Consider the following 11,690-nt stretch of genomic DNA (forward strand, 5'->3'; position numbering starts at 1 on the left):
GTGGTCCGAGGAGCCATACAGTACTTAGGTTCTGTTTAAAACTTGTAAATAGTTACCTTAAGTATTATTTTCCCCTAAGTCTGTGGTCCGAGGAGCCATGCAGTACTTAGGTTCTGTTTAAAACTTAGAAATAGTTGTCACGTAGACCAGCAAGTGGCGGATACTCATGAAAGGAAACGTATGCTAAGCCATTCTCATTAATAATAATACCTCCTGAGGTTATTTACATTCCATGGTCGAGGTACAGCTTTTTCATCCAAATCTTCTAGGTAGTAGGCGCCTATTCCGGCCACGGATGTGACACGGTATGGTCCCTCCCAATTGGGCCCCAACTTACCCCAAGAGGGGTTCTTTGCGCTGCCAAGAATCTTCCTCATCACGAGATCACCTGGACCCAGAGGCCACAATTTGACGTTAGCATCATACCCTTGTCTCAGCTTCTGGTGATAATAGGCCATGTGAATCATGGCCTTTTCCCTTCTTTCCTCGGCTAGGTCCAAACTTCTTCCTAGCAACTCATCGTTATCGCTTAGGGTAAACGAGCTAGACCTCAACGTGGGGAAATTGTTCTCGATCGGAAGCACGGCCTCAGCCCCATAAGTCATTGAGAAGGGGGTTTCACCGGTTGAACGCCGCGGCGTTGTCCGATAGGTCCACAAGACGTGCGGTAGTTCTTCTACCCATCTCCCCTTTGACTCATCTAGTCTTTTCTTCAATCCGTTCACTATGACCTTGTTTACGGCTTCGACTTGCCCATTTCCTTGGGGGTATGCGGGGGTGGAATATCGATTAATGATCCCAAATTCACGGCAATACTCCCTAAAATTCTTGCTGTCAAACTGAAGGCCATTGTCGGAAATGAGTGTTCTTGGAGTTCCGAAGCGGGTGATAATGTTCTTCCAGATGAATTTCTGGGCGTCCACGTCCCTGATGTTGGCCAAAGGTTCAGCCTCCACCCATTTAGTGAAGTAATCGGTTCCGACTATTATGTATCGCTTGTTCCCCGCAGCCTTGGGGAAAGGCCCGACAATATCAAGACCCCATTGCACGAACGGCCATGGACTGGAGAGTGGGTTGAGAACCCCTCCGGGTTGGTGGATATTCGGGGCAAATCTTTGGCACTGATCGCACTTCTTAGCGTATTCCTGGGCCTGTCTCTGCATGTTCGGCCACCAGTATCCTTGGGTGAGTGCCCTGTGCGCCAGCGATCTTCCTCCGGTGTGACTTCCACATACTCCCTCATGCAACTCCTCAAGAAGAGACTCGGACTCTTCTGGATGTACGCAGAGTAAGTATGGTCCAGAGTAGGAGCGCCGATAAAGTTTGCGGTCCTCTGACAGCCAAAAACGAGGAGCATTTCTACGTATCTTCTCGGCTTCTAGTTTTTCTTCCGGAAGGATATCGTCTTGGAGGAAATTCCTTATGGGGTCCATCCAACTGGGGCTCTGTCTAATCTGATGGACTTGGGTCGGGTTTCCGCTGATGGGACTGGCCTTGACTAGATCTTCGACTAGGATCATTCGTGGCAAATTACGTGCCGAGGACGTGGCAAGAGTGGCCAGCGAGTCTGCATGAGTGTTTACGCTCCTGGAGATGTGCGTCAGACTGAAGGATTCAAAACTCGTCTGTAGCCGTTTGACTTGTGCCAGATACTCTTGCATCCTAGTATCTCGAGCTTCTAGCTCTCCCATCACTTGTCCGACCACTAATCTGGAGTCCGAGAAGGCTTCTATTACTCTTCCACCCAATCTTTGAACCATTGCCATTCCTTGAAGTAAGGCTTCGTATTCGGCTTCATTGTTCGTAGCCGAGAATCCGAGTCTTAATGATTTTTCAATGACAGCGCCGTCCGGCGATATTAAAACTATCCCAACTCCTGATCCTCTCTGGTTGGCCGCGCCATCCACGTAGACCTTCCAATGCATGGTCTCCCCGGCTGAAATTGCGCCAACCAGTTTTCCACCCAGGTCTTTCTTCTCGGTCATCGTTTCTATAGAGGGCTCAGCAAACTCCGCTACCAAGTCTGTGAGGACCTGTCCTTTGACGAAGGGTCTGAGCATATATTTAATATCAAAAGCCCCCAAAAGAGCACTCCACATGGCGATCTTTCCTGTGTAGTCAGCGCTTCGAAGCACGGCTCGAAGTGGAAGCTGAGTCAGGACGATGACCGTGTGCGCCTGAAAGTAATGAGGAAGCTTCCGGGTTGCATGCACTATCGCCAGAATTGCCTTTTCTAAGGGTAGGTATCGCACCTCGGCCTCATGTAGTGATTTGCTCACATAGTACACCGGTCGCTGCACCCCATTATCATCCCGTATTAGTACCAGGCTTACGGCGTGGGGAGCTACGGCGATGTAGGCAAACAGCACCTCGTCTGCCTCCGGACTGGACATGATGGGTGGTCGGGACAGGTAGTCCTTAAGCTGCTGGAAAGCCTGAACGCAATCCTCCGACCATTTGAACTCTTTCCACTTGTTTATCAGAAGGTAAAAAGGCCGACATCGATCCGCCGATCGCGATATGAATCGGTTTAATGCCACAATCATGCCAGTGAGCTTCTGCACCTCCTTCGGGTTTCGAGGAGTCTGTAGACTGTTAATGGCTTTGATTTGATCGGGACTTACTTCTATTCCCCTGTGGGTAACCATGTACCCTAGGAATTTCCCAGACCCGACCCCGAATGAACATTTGGAGGCATTCAGCCGCAACCGGTGCTCCCTTAAGATAGCGAAGACTGTTCCAAGGTCTTTTACGTGCTCGGACACCCTCTTACTCTTCACGACCATATCGTCTATATACACCTCAATGATCTTGCCCAGTTGTGGCTCGAACATCCGAGTCATCATCCTTTGGTAGGTTGAGCCCGCGTTCTTTAGCCCGAATGGCATCACCTTATAATGATAATTTCCGATGGGCGTCATGAAAGCCGTTTTCTCTTGGTCCTCTAGCGCAAGGGGTATCTGATGATAGCCCTGGAAGGCGTCCAGGAAGCTCATTAGAGGGTGCCCCACGGTTGCATCCACCAATCGATCGATTTTGGGTAGAGGGAATGGGTCCTTAGGGCACGCCTTGTTCAGGTCCGTGAAGTCCACGCAGACCCTCCACTTTCCCGTCTTCTTCCTTACCACCACGGTGTTCGCTAACCATTCGGGATAAAAGACCTCTTTGATAGCCCCTGCTCTTTTCAACTTTGCCACCTCGTCTCTTACGGCACTAGCGTGTTCCTTTGAAGGGCGTCGGGGTGGCTGCTTTCTCGGAGTGGAAGAAGGGTTGACGTTCAGGTGGTGACAGATGAGGCTAGGATCAACTCCCGGGGCATCATAGGCGTCCCAAGCGAATACGTCGACATTTTCTCTGAGAAATCTGACCAGTTCCTCCTTTTCTTGAGAGGGCAATTCAGAGCCGACCTGAAAGAACTTCTCCGGGTCATTGTTGACAGCAACCTTATCTAAACCCTCACACCTTATCTCCTCGGCCAGCCCATCGTCTTGCTTTGCCGAGGAGGCTGGTTGCTATAAGCTCTTTGGGACCGAGGACTCGACCAAGGGCCGATGTAAAATGGCGGCCACCACACACTTCCTGGCCACGGCCTGATCTCCTCGGATCTCTTCCACTCGTCCTCTGGATGGGTATTTCATTTTTTGGTGAAGTGTGGAGGTCACGGCCTCTAGGCTGTGGATCCATGGCCTTGCAACTATCGCGGTGTAGGGTGAATAAGCGTCGACCACGATAAAATTCACCTCCACCACTTCCGCCCCAGTCTGTACGGGCAGTCGGATTTGCCCCTTTGGCGTAACAATCTTCCCCTCGAAGCTGAGAAGGGGGGAGTCATAAGCTGTCAAATCTTCCGGCTTCAAGTTCAGCCCCTTGTATAGGTCGGGGTACATTATCTCCACTGCACTTCCAAAGTCTACTAACACCCTTTTCACATCGAAACCCCCAATCCGCAAGGTGACCACCAATGCATCATCGTGAGGTTGAATTGTTCCTCTCTTATCCTCATCCGAGAATCCCAGTATCAAAGAGCTTCCCTTTTTTAACTTTTTGGGCTTCCTTTGCCTGCCCTCGGAGGGAAGGCGATCCACGGCTAATACCCTGGGGATGGGTGGCCCAGTTCTTCCCGGTGCAGCGAGGATGACATGTATCGTCCCGGTGGGGGGTCTTAAAGACACGTCCCTTCGAGGTTCTTGTGTTGCTTATCCGGGATGGCCGCTCGATGGGTGCAGCAGGTGACGTAGCTTTCCTTCTCGGACCAATTGATCCAGGTGATTCCATAGATTCCTGCAGTCCTCAGTAGTATGCCCGTGGTCCTGATGATAGTGGCAATACAAGTTCTGATTACGTCTGGCAGGGTCTCCAGCCATCTTTCCCGGCCATCTGAAATAGGGTTCATCCCTTACTTTCTCCAGTACTTGTTGTACCGGCTCTCTGAATACGGCATTCACTGTTTGCGGGTTGCTCTGCCCAGCCTGTCGCGGAAAATCTCTCCTCGGCTGACCAGGATTGTGACGTTCCGTCCTGAAATCATTTGCTTTAAGGGGGATAACCTTCTCCTTTCCCTTCCCTTGCAGCTGATCCTCCTCCACTCTCTTGTACTTGTCGATCCTATCCATTAGCTGTTGGACGTCAGTAACTGGTTTTCCGATGAGGGATTTCCTTAAGCCATGCCCGGTGGGGAGGCCGCTTTTGAACGTGCTGATAGCAACATTATCATGGTTGTCATCTAAATCGTTATACACCTCCCAATACCTATCCGAGTACGCTTTCAGGGTTTCTCCTTCGTGCATGGATAAGGACAGTAGCGAACTGAGAGGTTGAGGGACTCTGGTGTTTGTAATGAAACGGGAGCAAAAAGCTTGAGTGAGCTGCTTGTAGGAGCCTACGGAGTTTGTCTTCAGGCTGTTGAACCACCTCATTGCCATCGATCCCAAGCTGGAGGGGAAGATTTTGCACATTAGGGCCTCGTTTTGCGAATAAATCGCCATTTTTTGGTTAAACTGACTCACGTGCTCCACCGGGTCTGCTTTGCCGTGATAGATGGCGAACACCGGTTGGTTGAAGCGTCTTGGCAGCTTAGCCCCTTCGATTCTATTCGTGAAGGGTGACCTTGAGACCTGATCCAACGCCTTCTTCATGGCGTCGCTCCCCGAACCTTTGCTGGACGGGCGCTCATACTTCCGTACAGGGCGTGGTTCCTTTTCGTAAGAAAAGGTTTCGCTTGGGGGGGTCCTTGACCTTTGTCTGTAACTCACGTCTTCCGCATTAGAAGACTCGCCTGAGTCAGAGGGAGATCGTCTTCGCTGCGCACGTCGTAACTTCCTTTTTAGGTCATCTATCTCTCGCTGCATGGCCTGGTGACTATTTCGCCTCTGAGACACGTGACTTCCTATCTGAGTGTGACTCTGGCTCGTTCGGGTGGTATGCACACTCCCCTCACGATTCCCCCTGCCGCCTGGGTTGGTTGGGTTATTTTGCCTCTGGGACTCGACGGGTCATGTCCGGTGGGAGTTAGCTTGGTGAGGATCCTCCTGGTGTGGATCTAGTTCCTCCATGCTCGACCGTTGCACTAGCTGATGCCTTAGCTCTTCCCACAGACGGCGCCGATTGTAGTTGCACGATTTTCCTGGCCCAACTTCAGTTGATCAGGCCTTGGCCCAAAGCGCAACCCACAATAAATATTTGTAGAGGATGGGTCAAAGAACTTAGCCTCAGTGAACTTGTTCGGTCTAATGCATGGATAGTATTGTTTGCAAAAAGAAAATGAAAACACAAGAATGGATATTTCTCAAGTATGATTTTATTTCTTTTTCGTTCCTGATACCGTTCTTCCGTCCCCTTCTTTAAGGGACTCCACTACATTATATAGTTCCCTTCTTTTCATCCCAACCTTACACCTGTTGACCATCTAAGCATCCACTTGAGCACCTGTCCCATCAGACGCCCTCATCAGTCCCTTTGTGAGTTGCAGAGGCCAAGGCGGTACTGTTCAGGTGTCTTTTCCTCATTAATGCGGCCAAGAGGGTGGTTGGGGCGCAATTAATGTGGTGGTAGCCTTCCATGAGATATTTTGGATTTAATTCTTTTTATATGTTGTGAAGATGAGCTGAAACGGCTGGGGAAAGTTCCTCGTCTGGGCCTCCTGATGTCCAAGGAGGAGTTATTCCTCGGACAGGTTTCCTTGGCGCTATTGGGATTGAGTAACGCTTCATATGAGGCTTCTCTTCGGCCAGGACGCTCCTCGGCTGGGCCTGAGTTTGGAATAACCCATCATTTTTGGGCCGGGCCCCACAGATATATTTTTATTTTATTTGAGAGAAATGCTACATCCATAACAGTTTTAAAACAAATTATAAATGAAAAATTGTTATTGGTTTTAAATTGAACCCACTACTGACATCACTTTTTTATCCTTCAGAAATATCTTATCACATAAAATTTGTTACAAAATTATTGTGAAAATATTGTGGACATAGCATTTTTTTATTTTTTTATTTTATTTTGATTTATAAGGAATTGAGATCTCGCGATTGTGAAAATATTGTGACAAGAAGAAGATGTTATAACATTTTCATAATACATTTACTTTTAGTTGTGATTGATCTTAGTTTCTTATTTTATTATTTTATTTTGACATTTAAAAAACCGACACCTCAATAATTATGAAAATATTGTAAAAATTTATTGTGTCAGTGTAATTGTGTATGTACATGTAATATTTAAAAGCATAAGCAAAACCAGCATATTGTGAAAAAAAAAAAATGAATAGTGCAAATTGTCAATAATTATGAAAATATTGTAACGGTACATATACATATAAATATTTAAAAGAAAAGACAAAAACAGCACAACCAAAACACGCATACTGTGGTTTGTATAAATAAAATAATAAAAAAAAAGCCTAATGAACAATGTTGTAAAAGTGTTGCGAAAAATATCGTGAATATAACACTTCTTCTTTCATAATACTTTTAGTTTTAGTTGTGAATGATTCTAGTATGATATTTTATTTTAACCTATAAAGAATTAACATAACAACAATTGTAAAAATATTGTGATCATTTATTGTTATATAAATAAAATAAAATAGTGGACAGGACGATATTACCCAAAAAAAAAAAAAAAAAAGGGAAGCGGCGAAAAAAAAAAAAGGAAAAGAAAGCAGCAACACTGCAGAGGTTGACAAAAACCAAAGTAATGTAGTTACAGTGCCAATTGAACCAACCAAATGGCACTGTAGCAACTGTTCAATACTTGAAAAAAAAAAGATAAAAGGATAAAGGCGACACAATAAACCAAAATACTGTTTAAAATACTGTTCATTGGCCCTATATATAGAAAGTTTCAGCCGGAGTTGAAACTTGAAACCGTATCATGTCATCACATGAAAATAATGACAATGACTTCTATTGCTAAAGATGTCAACAATTTCTGCCAAAAAACATGCAACAAATCTACAACATATAATGCAAGCATGTATATCTTTGGATTTAGATAAGGTGCATAATAAAGCATCAATACTAATTTGATTGATCTATAATTCGATGAATTTGTTCATAGAACAAAAAAAGTCAAAACCCCTGGGTCCACAAAGACTAAGATGAGAGACAAGTTAAAAATATCAGTATAAAAGTAAAATCGTAAAAAGATAAAAAAATATATATATTTAAAGGTTGAAATGAAAAGTGATTTTTGAACCTTTTAATATCAACTGTTGATTTATAGTTGTATGGTGCAATAGCCAGGGACGGAAGAAGACTTGGACAATGAGGGGCAATAATCCCCATAAATATTTTTTAAAAAATATATATATTAGTATATATATTAATACTAAATTTAGCAATTTTATTCTATAAAATTACATTTTTCTCCAAAACAGTATCATTATATCATTAATTCTTTTAAGAGTAATGTTATAACTCCAAACTTTTCTATAACATTTTTACAAAACTGATGAGGTAGCAAATTCTTATTGATTTTCATCTGGACCAACCATTTACATCATTTTTTATTTACTAATAATAACTCATCACATTAATAATTTGTAAAAAAATTTCTAACTCTAGTATTTCCCTCATTTCAAAGGCTAGATCTAAAATTTAAAACAAAATAAACAAACTCAAAAAAATTAGCCTCACAACAAAAATTATCAATAATAAAGTTAAAAACAATTAAGCCCAATCAACTAATTTTATCCAAAACAAACAATCCGACTCTTTAAAATTTTTTAAACAAAATAATTATCTATACCCAAACACAAATACACGCAACCAACAGTAAAACCGCGGCTATTACTTTTTAAGTCCTGACTCAGTCCTTAGCCATAGCGCTACCTACTGCACCTCAATCCTATTTCTTCACGTATGCTTCTTGTTGGATTGCCAATCCTCGGCTTGGTTGAATATCAAGCCACACTTTCTGACATGTTGACGCATCCTTTTTGTTGGATTGACAATCTTAGGCTTGGTTGAATATCAAGCCACACTTTCTGACATGTGCATGCAAACATTTAAAGGCTTGTTAGCTAACGCAAGCCGCCATTTTTTGACCATTCAAGTCATTCCAACAAACAAAGACAATAGTTAGTTAACCCATACCACAATCTATTAACAATGTCAAATTTTCTTGGACTCGCCTCTTCCAGTCGTTGTTTTATTAGAGACTTCAATATTATTATCGCACCTCTTACTAAACATTTTAAAGGAGGAAAATTCCATTGGAATGAGGAAGCCTATAAAAGCTTTGAGCTTATCAAGAGCTCTACTTGCACTTCTAAATTTCAAAAAATTGTTTGAAGTTGATTCTAATGCTTGAGTGGAAATTGGTACAAATCCCAACTAAGAAGAGCCTTTCGCCTTCTATAGTGAGAATCTAAGTAAATCTCGAAAGAAACATTCCAATTTTTATAATAAGTTTTATGAAATTGTCCGTTCTTCAGATCATTGCAGTTATTATCTCATTCTCAATGACTTTCTAATTTTTATTAGTTTATTATTTTAAAAATCTAACAATTAAGTTACATGTTCAATTTGTTCTTGATGCACATTTTATAAGTGCAATAATTATTAATCATTGATCATTTTAATACTTTGTAAATGTGAAAGAATGAGACAACGGAATTTGATGGTAATTAAAAGCCAATAGCATTCCTTAGTGTGTTTCCAATTTAAACATGACTTCTAAATGTTATAACTTTTGTTTTGACCAGAAAGACAGAAAACTCGAGACAGAAGTCATAATTATGTTATAGTGGGGTTTCACATGGGTGTTGCCCTAGTCTAAATGTTATAGGTTTGGTTTAGAACAGAAATTCAAACGCATGTTTATTATGGTATAGTGGGGTTTCACATGGCTACTGGCCCTGTTCATGAAAGTTGCAAAACTATTTTGACAGAGGCATTGACCACAATTGTTCCATTCCATGAAGGCTCTCTCATTAGCGGGCCACAAAATCTACCACTTCTGTCAAGCCACCAAACAAATGCATCGGAATTTTTACCTAGTGACGAACACGACACCACATTGGCGCGAATCTAGAACATGCACATGATGCACTAGCTCCAACAAGTGGTCCAAATAGGCATGCCCAAACAAATGAGTCTTGAATCCACAATCTCCCTTACTTTTTTACTAATAAATTACACATAAACAGCACCCCCTCTCTCTCTCTCTCTCTCTCTCTCTCTTAACAGTCAATTTAGTCTATATTATTTTCAATTTCAGTCAATATTTACCGTCAACTCATTAACGAAAAACAAAATTACAAATTAAAAATAACAATGACCAAATTAAATGCGACTAAAATGTAGAAACCAAATTGATATTAACCAAAATGATGTCCCCCCCACCCCCAACCCCCCCTCTTTTCTCTCCCACCCCAAAAAAATAATAATAATAATAATAATGAGCTCCAGCTAGAGATAGTACTCTAGCTAAAGGTCATTGGCTACTAAAAAAAAATTCATTTTTATACAAAACCTAAGATGATAGTGTTTACAATCCCATCAAATACTATGTACATCAACAACAAAAAATTGGATTCGCCTAATTATACAAAAATTTCATAAAGTTAGTCAAAATTTCCAAGTAAAACCCATCAATTAATCTCATAGTGATCACCTGTCATCAAATCATATTTTGACACAGTACAATAATACAATCACCACCAATATATATAAAAATAACTTTTACAGCTAACCATCTTTACTTCCCACACAAGATTAACAGTACCTTGCAGCAAGAAAACCTCATTTATCTATTGCATTTGCAACTTTTGAGGAACACAGAGAGTGAGGATTTGCAACTCGAGCATAAACCCTTCCATAGTCTTAGTCATAAGTTAACTTCACGAAGGTGGCTATGACCACACGAGTATCGTCAGATCTTGTACAATGGACCAAATGTGGTTAAGGAGATAACATAGACAGAGCCAATGCACTTCGGCAAGTCATTGGGAGGTTAGAGATAATGTAGAGACAGCCAATGACCTTGATTGAAATGAGAAAATTTGGTTGAGTGAGCTATGCTGGTGCCACAACTTGTGGCACAACTCGCCACATGGGCGAGTTGTGGCACCAACATTAGTCTTGTTGAGTGCATGAAGACATTGAAGAGGGTGAATTTGATTGGACAGCTGTGTTGAGGCAGGGAACTAGATGGCAAAGTAGTAAGGATGTAGCAGAGAAGATGAAGCTCGTAAAAGCAATTTTCAGTTATTCAAGGATGCATTGTTCTAAAGCTATACATTGGAATATGGAGAGGGAGTCAGAAAGGAAGGAATTTGAAATTTCATCCCATAAAACATTCCAAACAAAGAACTTTATTCGACAGAAATTTAAATTCTTCTTTATAATTGGACAGTTGGGTGGTGGGGGGATTCAAACCCTAGACGTTTCTATTGAAAATTCTAAAAAGTGCCAATTAAGTTACAAGAACTCTTGGCAACAGAAATTTAAATTCTACAAGACCCCTAAGTGCTGTCTACAAATTCTCTACCCAAACACAGTTAAAGACTTCCTCAATCTACTTTGCAATCACACGTATAACTAACTGTAAAAACTAGCACACCAACATTTTGAAACACTACTTTATATATATCCAAAAAAATTTCCCTAGTAAATAAAAGAGAAATAAAAGGTCCAATAAATTTTCCATGTTCCAAGAATTAGAATCAAACAAATATGTTATTGTTATACACTAGAGCATCGGATGCTTGTAACCGAATGCAGGTATAATAGACCCAGAATATTGGTTTAATCAATGGCGATAACAATGACATCAAACTAAAAGAGGGGGGCGAGAAAATTTAAAAATTCACAGGAGGGAAAACAAGCTAAAGATACTACAAACTACCCACATTAAAGCAACTGTCATCATCACAGAGCACTGTAGTGGCGTTTATATAAAACCCATACACCAAATTTTCAAGACCTGGATTGGCTTAAATCTTAGCATTAACTAGCATAGCGATCAAAAGGGCTGTCAATCTATTTGCCTTCATTTCTTCCAAACTATCCAAACTCAAGCTTCATCCTTACCAAGCAGCAATGCCTTCCAGAGACAGTTCACCATATATATATATATATATATATATATGTATATGATTTGTCATAGTTTGCAGTACTGATTGACAGATCAAAATCTCACACTACTGTGTTTTTTCAACTAGTTTTTATTAAGTTCAGTAATTATAT

The sequence above is a fragment of the Quercus robur genome, chromosome 2 (genome assembly GCF_932294415.1).
Source record: "Quercus robur chromosome 2, dhQueRobu3.1, whole genome shotgun sequence".
Classification (NCBI taxonomy): domain Eukaryota; kingdom Viridiplantae; phylum Streptophyta; class Magnoliopsida; order Fagales; family Fagaceae; genus Quercus; species Quercus robur.